Below are 16900 nucleotides of genomic sequence, written 5' to 3' on the forward strand. Positions count from 1 at the left end.
ACAGCCTCACCACAACAGCCTGCTCAGTCATCTCATAATCCTCAACCACCATCATCTCCTCATCCTCCTTTTCTCTCCAGCCACATTAATAGTTGGAGAGGAACAGACTGAGCCACCTTATATTGGTGTGATATAAAACATCAACATACTCGGCCTGGATGTCAAGCAGAAACTGTTTAAACAGCTGGTGGGACAGGGCTTTTGAGCGAATAAAATTAATAGTCTTCATCACCGGCATCATGACATGGTCACATTTGAGATGTTTAGCACAGAGAATTTGTTGATGAATGATACAATGAAGCTTAATGGCTTTGCCTCCTTTGCTCACTTTGTTTCAGATTAGGGTAGACAGTCCACTTCGTTCACCAGCCATGGCAGGTGCGCTATCAGTGATAATCCCAGTGACCTTTTTCCAGGGCAGTTTCATATGATCCACATCAGAACTAACAGAAACAAATTAATCCGTTCCTCTTGTTCTGTCCATAAAGCTCTGGAGGTCAAGACGCTCTTCAGTCACGTTCATCTCATCATCCACCCCTCTCAAAAAAAAAAAATAGGTCGCCAGTTTATCACAGGGCCACATAGAAGGACAGACAATTAAAAACAGTCACATTCACAACTGTGACAATTTAGATTCACTAGTTAACCTCAGCATATTGTTGGTCTTTGGCAGGCAAAGGGAGAATATGCAAACTCCACACAGAAAGACCCCAGAAGAACCCAGGATCTTTACTGTGATATGACAGTGCTAATCTCCAAATGTCTGTGTTGCCCCATATGTGAAATGTGTTGTATAAATTCTTTTACACCTGCTGAGAAAGCTCCCCAAAGTCTGACAATGTTGTAGCAGTAGAATGCTGATTAGTGGGGTAAGGAGAGACAGGCAGGAGACAGAACTGTACAAAGTATTGTTTTTATGATTCATTCTTTGTTCTTGGGTTACACAGTGGCTAGCTAGTATTTTCACCCGGTTCATGTCCCGGCCTTCCCGTGATCTTTCTGCATGGAGTTTACATGTTCTCTCTGTGCATGTGTGACTTTTGTCCGGGTACTCCGGCTTCCTTCCACAGTCTAAAAAGATGCTGAGGTTAATTGATGATTCTAAATTGTCCGTAGGTGTGAATGCGAGTGTGATTGTTTGTCTCTATGTGTAGTCTTGTGATAGACTGGTGACCTGTCCAGGTGTCTCCTGCCTTCACCCCAGGTCAGCTGAGACAGATTCCAGCTCCCCCCCCCCAAGACCCTAATGAACAGTGTATAGATAATGGATAGGTGGATTTTTATTTTTCATGAAGTGGGTGAAATTTAGGACAGCTTTACTACTTTTGGTCTTTATACATAAAAAATGTCTTGGAGATTTGCAACCTATAATGAAATTTCTCTACTTTCTTGTTTAAATTGGTGTATAAAACAAAAATATAAAAATCTTGATTGTGTGCAAACTTTTCCCTCTACCTAGTGTCTCTTTTTTGCACTCAAAATCATCTTAGTTTACTTTTTTACATTCAGTAGAAGTCACACCATCTCCATCATTACAATTATGTGATCCTCTTTTTGTACTCAAGCTGCAGTCTTAACACTGACCTCTGCATGACACTGCATTATTGGATAATGAAAACAGAGATGTGTGTAACAGTAGAGTTGCTGATAAACTGGGGCAAATGGAAGAGGTTGTGACAAAGATGGAAAGAAGGAAGGCTTATTTAGAACTCAGCTAATGTTGAAGATGTTTGACCCAAGATGCAACAAACCCAAAAGCAGAGCTTGACCTCTGAAGGACACATACGCCAGAATCCCTGAGTTACACCCAGCGAGGAAGCAGGCACCGATACCAGATATTAAAGCAGGGCTGACAGCAACACAGAGAGTCCCCCCACCCCGCCCCATCCAGAATGCCTAATACCCTGCAGAGCAAGCTTTTATCTGGCAGACCTTAGTGGCCCACCTGAGAACAGAGTCAGCTGGGGAGTACAGTGTTAAGCTGTTGGCTGTCGCTGTGTCATGTCTGTGTGTTAAGAGGAAGCCCAGGCTCTACTGCTGCTGCTGTTGCTGCAGCTGTATCAGAAGGCTTCTGTGAGATGCGTGTTGCAGTTTGATGAGTTTCTTGCTGCAGTGCGAGAAAGAGAGAGGCAGAGAATCCCTTCACATCAGAGCTTCACACTTGCTGGTGTTGCCAGCACGGTTGCATACACAATTGCACATAAGCAGACACATGCACTCACACACTCCAAAATGCAGACATGCATGCAAGAGCCCCTCACATATACAAACAATGCAGAAAGTGAGAAAGGGAGTGCTTCAGTGAAACAGGATGGCAAGAGAAGGCTGTTCTGCAATTCAGAAATATGCACCCTGCATGTTAACAACCCCTGGAGCACAGCCTCCCTGGGGCGCTCTGCCTCCTCTCTCAGTCTCCCCACCTCACTGCTCTTTGTGTACCTATGCTCTTCCTCACTCCACTTCCTCACTCCAAAGACCCTCTGCCCACCTATCCCTGCATCCTACATCTACACCTCACCTCACCTGACTGCAAACAGAGACAAGAGAAAGAGAAAGAATAGGATAATGAAGGATGGATATTTTAAGAGAAAGAGGAGGGCAGCAGCCAGAGAAAGATGTGGGTGACTGCAGAGGAGATGGTCTGCAAGCATGTACAGAGTCCCAGTGAGAGGCTTAGTGCAGAGCAGGGCACAGGGGCTTGGGGAGGTGAAACACAACATATGGAGGACTAATGAGGTTTCTATTTGAAGGGCTTCTCGAAGAAAGGTTAGACAAGGCCAAATATGCGGGAATGGGGTAGGGCGGGGTTAGGGGAAAATGGAGTGATCAAAAGTGGACAGAAAAGAAAGATGTTAGCCAGAGAGAGTGCTGTTAAGCGAGAGTGTGACAGAGACCAGAAGAAGTGGGAGGGGGAGAGAAAAAGAGACATAAACAAGGAAAAAAAGGGAGAAAGAAAAGCAAAGATCCATTCTAACTAGTGGAGGGAGATTGTTAGGTTTTTGCCGTGGAGATGCTATGGAGAGTGACACGTCCACACAACACAGGCATAATGCACGGGCTTTGATACTAATATTGGTCTTTTTAGGGGGAGGTTGATGAAATTTGCATTTAGATTGAAACGACTCGGGGATGGCCAGGAGACCACAATGGGCCACAAAAAGGAAGAGAGGGGCAAGAGGAGAAGGGCAGGGGTGTGTCTTTGCTTTGCTCACAGCAAAGTGATGCTCCAGCTTTGTCAGCCACCTCGTCCCCACACCAGATAGTACACACACACACACACACACACACACACACACACACACACACACACACACACACACACACACACTATTGACAGATGAAGTGACCAACAATGATCATCTTGGTAAAATGCAACGTTCTGCTGGGGAATCTTATCTGCTGACATTCATGTGGCGTTTACGTTGACATGCACAGTCCATCTAAACATTGTGGCAGACCAAGCACACCCCTAATAGCAATGGCACTTGATGACCCACAGCGCGACAATATGCCCTGCCATAATACGAAACCTGCCAAGGAACAGCTTGAGAAACATGACAAAGAGCTCAATGCTTTGACCTTGACTCCTAACTCCCCAAATGTCAATCTGATCTGACCCCTCCCCATCCATGAAACACCCACTACACAACCAACAGGACTCGGTGGATTTATTGAACACGAGAGGTCCCATGTCCTTACCCCAACAGCTTAGAGCTGTTGACAGCACGAGAGGACCAGTATAATATTAGGGAGGTGGCTTTAATCTGGTGGCTGATTCGCGCGTCTCCTCCTTACATTCTCTACAGTGAGTACACCCAAGCTGAACCATATACACCTCACATTACTTTTCTCTGCAGATTTGGTACTGCACCCATGGGGATGCAAGGGAGCTCTGCATGCCATCCACATCTTTCCTCCCTCTGTTCTTCAGCTACAAATGCCTGACATTTGCATCATCCAGAGACAGAGAAACTATGAGGAGGAGGTGGATAGTTTGCTTAGCTTGTGTCTTAACCCCATTAAAATGGCCCTGCTCAACTTTCTAAGTGATTTAAGGAAGGCTGTAATGTAATAATACTACAGCATTTAGTCTTTGTCTTCTCTTCTTGGGGCATTGAAAATGTTTTTTTCATATGCCATAGTCATTTAATTTGAAGTCAGTTTTCTCATAGGAAAAAAGTCCAGAATGCATTTATCAAAAACAGAACAGTTCATTTATTTGCTTTAAAGCTATTTCATTATACGTCACACAACACTGTAATTCTTGTCTACAAAGTCAAAGTAACTAGACTTATTTACTAATGACCTTAAACAAATTTTTTTCTTACTCTTCCTGCGATGGGATGCATCATCTGCACACACTTCGCAGATTTTTGTGTTTGTGTTTTTAGCTGGAAGTGACATGCTCTCAAGACAATAATACAACTCAGATATCACAGTTGGTATTCTTTGTCATGTGATAATTTGTCAATGTTGAAGTTCTTCTGTGACATTCCCAATACAAAAGACACTTGTGCTCTGGCAGTAATATAGTAACATTTGCTTTATTACTCCGCCAAGGAACAGGCCAGAGTTATGTGACAATCGGCATTGGTTTGTCTGTCTGTGTGCAACATTACTCAAAAACAAATTAACAGATTTGAAAGACATTTTCAGGGGTGGTCAGAAATGACACAAAGACCAAGTGATTAGATTTTGGCAGTGATGCAGCTTATAGTCTGGATCTATGGATTTGTTGAAGATTTCTGTGTCAGTGTGAGATAGTAGCATGGCGTCACTGTAACTATGACAACAAGTGAACACGACATCAGCTGCCTACTGACCATCACGTGATTGTGATCCTACTACAAATCGACCACTGCGGACTATGAATGTTAATAAGATTTCATCCGTCGGAAATCATTCAACTGAGCAGCATTGGCAGAGTTGTGCTAGGCTTTTAATTCTTCCAATAAAGAACGACTGCAGGAATTGAACCAGGTGGTTAAGCTAAATTCTGTCTGTCTGTCTGTCTGTCTGTCTGTCTGTCTGTCTTTCTTTCTTTCTTTCTTTCTTTCTTTCTTTCTTTCTTATTTTTCTTCCTCTTCTTCTTAATATTATTATTAATAATATTATATGATTAATGTTGTTGCAGGGCTGCACAGGGCTGCTTGGCGGTTAGCACCTTCGCCTGGTTCAAGTTCTGGACTTCCTGGGATCTTTCTGCATGGAATTTACATGTTCTCTCTGTGCATGCGTGGGTTTTCTCCGGGTACTCCAGCTTCCTTCCACAGTCCAAAAACATGTTTTGGTTAGCGGGTAACTCTAAATTAGCCATAAATGTGAATGTGATTGCTTGTCTCTACAACAGACTGGTGACCTCCAGGTGCTTTCTGCCTTCACCCTAAGTCAGCTGCGATAGACTCCAGTCTCCTGCCATCCTAATGAGGATTAAGCGGTGTATAGATATTGGATGGATGTTGTTAAATTATGAAGATGGACCGGATGAACATTTTGTATTTATTAATTAATTCATGGAAGGATACAGAATTACATCTTCTTGGAGATGTTTTATCTTATACAGTATCTTTCAAAGATGACTATTTAGATAAATAGCTGAAAATTTAAAAATATCAAAAAGCCTCAAAGCGATCCTCAACTTCAGACACTCTTGTTGGTGTACATACAGTAGTAGCTTCAGACTGACAATCTCTTTTCCAGTGAACTAGAGCACCACCATGTGTTAATATTTCATAAAAGCAACAAACTCAGCCTTGACTTCTCTCTGACCACACATAACTTTCCCCGTACAGATGGCTGAGGACAACTGACTAGACAACTTATTGTAACAACAAAGAGAAATCGAACTATCTGTCAGAATGTTATTATGTCTCTGTGAACCTCAAATCTCAAAAGCTGCATCTCAACAAAAGTAGCAAATTTCTTGGAAAGTCATTTATTCTCAGTGTTCAATCATCTTTTTAAATTTTTTTTGCAGCAAGGCCTACGGGGATAGATCATTTCAGAAATAAGTTCCTACTCAATATTACTTGAATCATTTATCATTCACTGTGCTGCTGTGTAGCGACCAATATGAAGTCAAGAACAAGTACAAATTCAGTTCTAAATATATCAATAGATTATTTGTAGCAGGTTTTCAAATACAGTATACACTAACAAAAAACAAACTGTAATACATGCAATCTGCATCAGTGCATTAAGACCTGAGCCTGTGCTCATATTACAACAACCACAAGTGTTGCTCATTATAGCCCAATGGAAGGATCAGTGTGGCACATGAAGAAGGTGTATTCCGTCGAAATAGAGACAGTGGAATTCTCCACCAGCCATTACAGTATGTTAATGTGTGCCGAGGAGGAGACTTGCATTAAACGGGGGATGGGGTTGCATGAAATGTTAATTGCTATGTGCAATGCCACATCCCCTCTGAGGATATATAATCTTCCATGTAAAACAATTTAATCCGCTGTCAATATAATCCTGTGGATATGATTAAAAACAACTGTGATGACTTGTAGATTAGATGTTACTACGTTGTCTCAATGTGTGTGTGTGTCTGTGTGTGTGTTTAGAAGTTGAAGGAGAGAAAGAGAGAGAGAGAGAGAGAGAGAAATGCGTTGTGGTAGGGTGTGGGAGAGAGCATAAGTGATTGGAAAGATGATGGGGAGTGAAAAAGACATTTTAGTAACGAAGAGGGAAATAACTGTCAACTAGTTGGGTACTTAAATCACCAGTTAAGGAATCACACACACACGCGCACACGCTTACACACACATTGAGGCAATATGATAAAGATAAGACAGGCGGTAATGTTGCAGTTTCTCAGCTATCACTTTTAATATACTTACTGGTGTTGGTGTTGGCTAGAGAAGTGGAAACAAGGGGAAATGATTGCACTCATTGATACTGTGAGAACTGCTCAATCCTGAAAAAAATCTTCATATTTAGAATGAGTAAATATCAATTAAAAAAAGAGGGGTGATGGTTAACAAGAGCCAAAGTAGGACCTCAGTGGACTACCTTCATTTTGTTATTCATTAAAGGCTCCAACAGTTTTTCCAAAAATGTTGTGATTTATTGTCTTAAGGGAGCTTTTAAAGGCTTAGCTCTCCCCATCACACTTTAATAATGGGCTGCCATTTGTCCAAAGTCACAGGCGGATCATATGGTCAGATCACCATGTGAATACAGCCATTGTGATGTGATGCTTTAGCTGTGTTACATTTTTATCATCACTCCAGCCTGAGGACGATTGCATGTGTGACTGGGGATGAAGGATCTTTCAGTTGGAGGTATCATCAGTGGCCAGCAGGTGTCAGTGTAACCCTCAAAACCAGCTGCAGCTGCCTGAGAGGCGATTGAACCTAGTTGGAGAGGAGCGGCCTGCAGTAAACTAGGCTGCCAAAACTGCACTGCTCAAATACTGGATGCATAAATTGCTAATAATAAGCAAATGCGGGACCAACTGGGAAGTTTGACTCTAGCAAAATTTACTGAGCCTCTGGCTTGCAAGAAGCCATTGAGTATAACTTCATCTTAACCATGAAAAAGCGTTGGACTCTCAGGACATAAATTTGTCAGACACAATGTGTCAGATAAGAATATTAGCACATGTTGATGTGAGCTGGGGGGACAAAGTCATAAACTCACCCCCATTCACCCCCGTCTTTAGTGGCATTAAAAGAAAGATTGAATGCACACACAGTCAAACAGTAAAGGCAGAGTGGTGACGACATCAGAACTGAGTTTTGATGAAATGATCATTCTGCATTCCTGCAGGTTATACTGCATACGCAAATATTTGACTGCTCCTGAGTTGACCTTGTCCTGTGTTGGCAGCGGCTACATTAAGAGCAAGGTTCCTCCTGGATATTATTAGCCGACTGATCTGATTAATGATAGATTTGGATTCTTGTAAAGGTCACATCCAGGTTAAAATACACTAACCTGAAGAGATAACTGGCTATCACCAGCTGTGATGTTTCTTTTTTTTACTGTGCAAAATGAAAAGCAGCAGTTTAGGTAGTTGGGCTCTGTAGCGACCAGTACTAACGGTAAATATCGTAATACCTGCCATTAATGTAATGAATTCGGCCATTTTAAATGTAATACAGCCAAGAACTTGCCAATAGTGCAATAAGTTATTTCGTTATTGTTTGGTGATTATGTTAGTGGCCTAGCATTAAAAAGTCCTTTCAAAATGTAATAACTGATGATGTTATAATACATAAATAGGACAGCATTTCTTTGAAATAAAAGATTCTTTTGCTGTTTCTGTGCAGTTTCATCATCAAAAATAGGTCTACTGGATGGTATAGTCATCACATTCATTCATGGATACGTCCCATGTAGCTCTCACTCTAATTATGGTTGTACTTGACATAATAATAATTATAATAACTTTATTTACATAGCGCCCTTAAGAACAGTATTGACAAAGTGCTTTGACAGTCAAGACATGCAACACAGACAATCAAGCAAGATATAGGAGTCCAGATTAGCACACAAATCAAACAAGGAAACCACACAGTTTAAAAATCAAAGAATAAGACTGACGGTTAAAATTAAAAATCAAAAAATATTTGAGAATTAAAGAATTAAAGAGGCAACATCACACCAAAGAACTATGCAGCTACTAGTAAAATGAAACAACAGAGAACATTTAAAATAAACAGGGCATAAAACAAAATAGAACACTAAAACTATGTAAAGCTAAAAGTAAGTAAAAGTAAGTGGGTTTTCAGAAGTGATTTAAAAGAAGCTACTGACTCTGCAAGACTTATCTCCTCAGGCAGATCGTTCCAAAGTGGAGGGGTCCTGATGGAGGAAGCTCAGTCACCCTTAGATTTAAGTCTCAACTTTCTAATGACCAGAAGGGATCCATCTAAGGATCTGAGGCTGGCTCATAAGTGGTCAACAGATCGCAAATGTACCTTGAGGCGTTACAATAATCAAGACGGGAGAAGGTGAGTGTATGGACAAATTTTACCAGGTCTGGGTATGAGAGCATCGACTTAATCTTGGAGATTGTTCTTATTTGAAAGAAGCAACACTGGATAACTTTTTAAACTTAGGGCACGAAACTGAGGTCTTGGTCAACTAAAACGCCGAGGTTTCTGGCAATGAGCTTTATGTTGGTGGATGACTGACCAAGAGACTGCTGTGTAGGTTTGGATGTTACTTCTTCCAGTAAACGTTCTTAACTTTGTACTTCCCAAAAACTACATTTACTGAGAAGAATCCCGACTTTCATCCATCAGCTGTCTTTGCTAAATAAATGTTTTATGTGTAAACTTAGACAACTGTTGGTCCAGCAACCTTGTCGAGCTTCATATGGAACAGTCGTCTTCTGTCTAGTTGTATTCTCTCTGCAAGTGCTTCTCTTATATAAGAGAAGAAATGCAGTCCTATTTATATCGGATGCAGTTATTACATTTTCAAGCTTTTTTATGCTAGGCCATCAATGTAATAACCAACCAATAACGTAAAAAACTTTTTACATTATTGGAAAAATGTTATTACTTTATTGGCTCAAAACTGTTTTTGCATTATTGGCTGTTATTGGTTGCTACAGGCTTCAACTGACAGTTATTTTCATCACTGATAAATGTGTGGCTTATTTTCTTAATTAACTGAGTGATTATTTGATCTACAAATTTTCAGAAAATGGTGGTAAAATGCTGTGCAAGTTCCCAGAATCAAAATGATTCATTTAACTGCTTTAACCCTCAAGTGACCAAGCTATTTTAACGACTAAAATGACCGACTATATTTTACACAGGAATACGTCTACTTTAGTGCTTTTTTACCTATTCCACTCCACTGCATTTTAAGATGGATATTCTAAAATAACTTTGTGTAATTACTCATAGATTTTAATCATTTTTGACTCAGAGCTAAAGTAAAACCATATGAACAATATGACGCATTGTAAGAACGCAATAACATTTATTTAGACACGCTTTGTCTGCCACTTCTTTTAAAAACATTTTTCCTTTTGTTTCCTCCATAGTAAATTAAAAGTACAAAAAAACAAAATCTACATAAACATCTTGTCTGTATGTGTGCAATGTAACATGCAGAGAGGTATTTAGATTAGGGGCGACTGTGGCTCAGGTGGTCCAATGATCGAAGTCCTAGTCATATGCTGTTGTGTCCTTGGGCAAGACACTTTACCTTGCCTCCACTGCTGCCACTTACACTGGTGTATGAATGTGTATGCTGTGTAATGTGTAATGTTAGTGGTGGTCGGAGGGGTTGTAGGCGTGGATTGGCAGCCAGTCAGTCTGCTCCAGGGCAGCTGTGGCTAAAAACGCAGGTCTGCCAGCTATAGTGCACTGCAAAACACTGAAATATAGCGATTAGAGGTATAAATAAATAAATAAAATCAAAGCCTACAATAGTGAAAAACCTATACATCTGTCTGGGGTCATAAGTGACCCCATTATCCATTATCCATTATCCATTATATTATCCTTGTCACACCAGTTGGCTGATCCCTACAAAAAACTATGAGCGGCTGTAGGACAAGTAGATTGACAAATTCAAGGTAGGAAACATTTTTTCGGATAAAAGATTTAAAAACGGCAAATATAATTATATGGCTGGGGTCATAAATGATACACACGTGGACAAAATTGTTGGTACCCCTCAGTTAAAGAAGGAAAAACCCACAATTCTCACTGAAATCACTTGAAACTCACAAAAGTAACAATAAATAAAAATTTATTGAAAATTAAATAATCAAAAACAGCCATTACTTTTGAATTGTTGATTAACATAATTATTTAAAAAAACAAACTATAAACAGTATAAACGTGTGTATATACTGCAACTTCTGTGTGTTGTAAATACTGTATTACTGCATAAAGTATTTTCATCATTGGTTTTACCTACTAAATGCACCTTCCATTGTCTTGAAAAATTATACACGTTTATTACAAGTACTGTGTGAATGTGAACAGGTAAAGAATTATATTTTGACCGTTGCTTTTTTAATTTCAACAAAAATACACAATACTGGATCTTAAATGCTTAGCTGCATAACTTTTAATCAAATAAATAGGCAGAACATGAGCAACAGCAGGTTCTCAGCTGGTGAATTTAAACTGGTGCACAGTATGTGGTATGAAAGATTACTGTTTACAGAGCTGGAAGAGCAGACTGAGAGCAGCACTCAGCAGAAAAAGCAAGGCAAGCACCTCTCGTGAATATCTGTTTGGGAAAAAATATTCCACCACAAAATGAACAGTCATTCAGAAGCAAACGACTAGATGGACAAGAACAAGCAGATAAGAGGAGAAACAAAAAGCTTAAAGATCATCTGCTTGAAAGGTTGATAGAAGGGGTGGAAGAAAGAGATGAGACACCAAGGACAAATATTGTTTCGAGACGGGGAGACAGGGAGGCTGGGAAGGTGAGAGAGATTAGTGAGAGATAAAATGCATGACAGGGAGGGTAAGATAACCGTCTATTACTCCAATTAATCCAATATTTAAAAAAAGGAATTAGTGCACCAGAGAAGCAGAACCCTTTTCATGACAGCAGCTTGTGTTTGAGGGTCGTGAGTGGGCAGCCAGATCAGACCTCCTGCCAGGATGAGCAGAAAACAGCACGCTGGCATTTCAGCTGGGCGGAAGAGAGCACATAGCCTGTCAGCAGGCGCATTAACACTAATTCAACATGACTTGTTGATATATTTAAATGGCAGTAATGATGTAAATGGCAGTATTTTAATTCCCCTCTGCATGGAAGTCAGGAAGAATAATGATGCTGGTGGCCACTGATCACGCCGAGGGGTGGGGCGTGTTAATATGTATTGAGTAGACGCACGCTCATCTGTGTATGGGCGGGTGTGAAGTGACTAATACCACTCCACTTTTATTGTTTATTTGTCTAGTACAAAATTAAACTAAGACTAAAGAAAGAGAAATAATTATATATTATAAGAAGTGGAATACAATTAAAAATATTTATACAATTAATTACAGGCTTCGTAATTAATGAATCGCAATGAATCACATTTTTGACAAATAGCAATATTTGACACAATAAGCATTTTTTTAATTCAAATAAACTTTGATGACTGAATCAATGAATAGACATTTACATGAACGTAAATAACAAAAATGTTTAGGTTTCATTTATATCTATCTGTGTGGTTTTCATCTTTCTATCACATTCACAGATTATTGCAAATTCAAAGTGCAATTATAGCTATTTTATTCAACATTTTGAGACTTTTTATAAACTCATACACTTTGAAAGTCTTGAAAAATGGTCTATTTTGGGCTGGCTACTCCATTGGCCGGTATCAGGATTGGATATTTGAAATGCTCCACATTGCATGCTGGTAGCATTTGTGGCATGTCTCCCCGGAGCTGTCTAATCTCATTTGCATAAAGTAGACTTAACTTCTGCTTTATGCAAATGTGGCGTGGGGAGCAGAGGTCCGACACATCGCAAATCTTTGTTAAACGTCTGAACTAGCTGTCATTGAACTAAAATGAGGGCAGATTCAGCAGCTTACGTCTCGCTCCAGATGCTTTCAGAAATACTGTTTGCCGAAGTGTTTTATAATAAAAGAGCAAGTTTACGACCAAGCTGCCATGTTGGTCAGACATTCCTATCGGACTGAAGGTCTAAAGGACTGCCATGTGACCACCTAGTGGTCTGCTAGTGATACGTCCACTGAGTGGGCGATATTCAAATGCAACTTATTTCCAGGCAAAAAAAAGTTGTCATCGGGAAGATTTTTAAAAGAAAAATCCCATCTTCCATCACTGTTCACCAAACTGTCTTGTGCGCTGATGTCACTCAGTGCATCCTCTGCATCTTCTTTGCAGCTGGTAAACAGACTTTTGGTGCATTACCACCACCTACTGAGTTGGAGTGTGCATTAGCGTTACCGGTGCGCCAGAAATCAGAAAACTGAGAAAGGTGTGATTAAATGTTGAGGGTTTTCTTGCATTATTTTTTCTGTTGATAATTAATCGAAATTTCCAGCCCTGTATACTATATATATATTATACAAAATGGATTTCTGTCAGTGACCTCTGACGAAGAATTGATTACGACCTTCAGTGAACAGCCTCAGTCTGAGGTCTGCAGAGGTGAATGTCTAGTGCTGTAAACACAATCTGTTAGACAGAATTTAATTAACAGAATTAGTTTTTGATTTCTAAAGGATATGAAAACATTTATTGCAACTGCAATTAATGCCACAATCAACGTGTCACTGTTATGATCCTGCTCTAGCCACTGCCCTTCTTTCTCCTTCCTCCTGTTTTCTTCCTTCTCCCTTCTTTATCCTGTATTTGTCATCCGTCTCTTTTGTATTTTCCCTCCTTCATTCTCCCTCTTGGTCTCCTTCTTCCTCTTGTTCTCTTTATCTGTTTTGATCTGTCTCTCTTGGGCTCCTTCTGTTTGTCTCTCTCCCATGTTTCCTCTTTGACCTTGTCTGGTACCTCTGGCTCCCTCTGTCTGCACCTGTTGATCTCTGTCTTTCTGCCTATCTCTCTCACCTGCCTGCACTCCTGATTAGTTATATGTGAATCACCTGCTGTTACCATCCGACTGTCTAGGGTAGTCAGATGGCAACTAAATTAAGCAAAACCAACAGTGATTTAGAGTGGATGGCTGTGATTTATTTTGGTTAAAGAAGGTTTACAATAAAATACAAAAAGGTGAGAGAAATAAATGCGGATGGGTGTTACTGGAAAAGAAATTAAAGAACAAAATAAAACCTAAAGCAAACTTTACTTAGAAGCTGTTGTTATCCCACTGAAAGAAGATAAAAGATAATACAAGGGATCACTCTAACCAAAATGACAAGGCAGTAGCACCCCTAAACTAATCTAACAATGGATTTCTTCAATCTTTGTGAAAACACCAAATTTCTAGCACTTAATCTCTCCACACACAAATAAACACCACAATCAAAGTTCCTCAGTCCCTAGCTGGGCAGCTCAACTCTTGAACTGCTGTGGTATCTGATCTGTTACATGTATTACTTATTAAGTTAGTAGTATAGAATCTGTTTTGTTTGTTCTAGTATTTGATATGAGTTGCTTGTTATATGCAGTGTTTGCTCTGGTGTCTCTGACCACAGATGGAACCAGCATTATATTCAACCCATGCCATGGGAAAGTGTTCTCCTGTTTACAGAGCCCTGTTGGAGGTGTTTTTATGAGGGTTCTTCTGTCCAAAACACTGATTTAGGGATTCTTCAGCTGTTGTAGACAAGGGGGAGTTGTTTGGAGATGCTCTCTGCTTTCCCCATATGGTAGGCAATAAAGAACCATTTGTTTTAACCCCTCCTATATGTTGAAAACCTATAAAACCTGATTGTTGGTCATTGTCCAGCAAGGAGGATTCAATTGGCCGGCTCCTTCCAGGCAGGTTCTGTCTGTACTGATGCTGCTCTTTCGTTTAATAAAATACTTTTAAAGAAAGTCAGTGTCACGGACATTTTCTCCTTCACCTGCACATCATGGACACCAGAGAGAGAAACAACGACACTGCCATTGAAAGCTGGATGACCAGGCCATTTGAAGTCCACCTGGCATCTGGATTGGCGGAGGTTGTTTTCCCAGTCCAATCAGTCACCAGCTCTTTGGCCATAGGCGGTGCAAAAACCACAGCGACATAGGACATCAGCTGCTTACAATGGAAATCACAGCAGTGGAAGAGAAGCGCAAAGGCTCAGGGCCGTAACACCTGCACTGATCGGCCCATTGACCTCACCTGTTGGCAATTACTCCTTCACTATTTAAGCAGCTCATTCAGTTACACCTTGGTGGATCATAAAGCCCTCATGTCTTCATTGAGATGCTGTTTCCCCACCTTTTTGGACTTTGTTTTTCCCTCTCTGAATTACCCCATATGGACTCTGATATTCTCTTGGATTCTCCCCAGCCTTACTTCAGTCTCCAGCCTGTTGTCCTCTCTCATCTCCATCTGCCTCTGGATTCTCTCGGCCTGTTTTCCCCCCTCTGTGTTCAGTTTCCCCCATCTTGTGAGTACCCTTCCTCCTCCTCATAATTCTGCTGTTCAAACATTCATATCAAAAAGGGATGCAAAACTAAATAGTCATGCACAAATTTGTTGATAAAATGTGTTCATGTTCACTCATGTTTGGGTTTCTCCATCGCAAGATGCAGTCAGAAAAGCAATTTATTTCAGGTTTTGAGCAGTAACTTAATTAGACTTTCCAGCAGCAATAGTTTTAATATGTGCACCTTTATGTTTCACATCCAGAAGCTCAGAATCAAAATACTACTTTCTCTTCAAAACACAAATAATTCTACAAACTATCACTTTAATTTGTCATCATATTACTCTGGTATTTCTTGCAGTCGCAGTAAAGGATCAAACCTGCATCTGATTGCAAAGTAGAATAGATTGCTGCCCTCTGTGTGATCTACTTAGTCTTTATCCAGTCCATTTGACAAATGTATTGTTTGAAAAATAGCAAGAAGTGAGGATGCTGTGAAATCCTATCATGTAGGAACTCTTTAACCGGTTCACTGCCTTCATGGCTGCATCAGTCTCAGTGATGGGAGTGTGGGTCTCCTCCATTCTAAAGTTTAGTTTGAACTTCAGCAAGTTGTCTTGACCACATCTGCATGCCTAAATGCATCGAGTTGTGGCCATGTGATTGGCTGATTTGCTATTTGTGGTACCAAGCAATTGAACAGGTGTGCCTAATACACCAGGTCCTCGGTTTATGACATCCTCGACATGGCATTTCGTGCTTACATCACCATCTCCCATAAATTTATCAAGAAAATCTTGTTCCATCATTCTGATGTATGCTGTTTGTGACATTAAAACAAAATTGGCGCAGGAAATAGTTGGTGAGCGGACAAATCCATCGTCATGCAGCGTTACAGGAGGAAGACGGCTTGGTTTAAATTCACTGGTTGTACACTCAGTGTTACGGTTTCCTTTGAGGCTCAGGAAGTGAGATGTAGGACAGGAATATGTAAAACAAGGAGTTATATTTACAGAGGTTCACAAAATAGAACTACAAGACTAAACTGGAAAACTACAACTGGAAATGACACACACTCACCAAAGCTTACAGACGACTCAGGAAAACTCCGAGTGGGCTGCTGGAATGAAAACGCACAAAAAAACCCGACGTAACTAACCCATGGAAGCCAATACCTAGCACTCAGAAGACACTATACAGATAGTCAATAGACACTAAGAAAACTCGAAGCCTATGAGAAGCTGGGATGCTCGGTCTGAGACTTAACTAACTGGCAGGGACAGGGATGGAGAACCAGGGGATCTTCTTGTCGAGGTACTGAGGTTGGGAGCAGATGTGATGTGTGGCTGGTGGCCAGGGCTCCAGAGTCCGGTGGCTGCAGTGACAGGGCTATGGATTGAAACGCCAGAGGTGGTGATTGAATGGTCCAGGTGAGTGGAATCCAGGTCGAGAAGCCAACACAGAGTGTGCAGATGAGCTGTTTGGCCAGATAATCAGATAAACTGGGTGGACAGGAACAGATGGACTCCAGACTAGAAAGAAGCAAAAATACAGTTGCCAGAAGTTCCAGAAAACTCAGAGGCTGGAGAGAAGGGTGCAGAGAACTGACTACTGATCGTTCACGGTCCGGCGATGAGTGGCGTCTCACTTTATTGCAGGATGGATGGTTCTTTATTGGATGAACTCCACCTGCTCCTGCCTCAGCTGTTGCTGATTACTGATCACAATCACCTGCCACTGCAGCCTCTGTGCCAAGCACACCTTGGAAGAAAAACAGAAAGGGTGGGTTGAGGGGAGACCACTATCTGGAACCCACAGCAGCGGGCCTCACACATAGACTGTATATGTGAGTTCCAGCTTACAGCGAAAATCAAGTTACATTGTGCTGTAGGAACGGAATTTTGC

Source organism: Acanthochromis polyacanthus, chromosome 16, assembly GCF_021347895.1.
Source record: "Acanthochromis polyacanthus isolate Apoly-LR-REF ecotype Palm Island chromosome 16, KAUST_Apoly_ChrSc, whole genome shotgun sequence".
NCBI lineage: Eukaryota > Metazoa > Chordata > Actinopteri > Pomacentridae > Acanthochromis > Acanthochromis polyacanthus.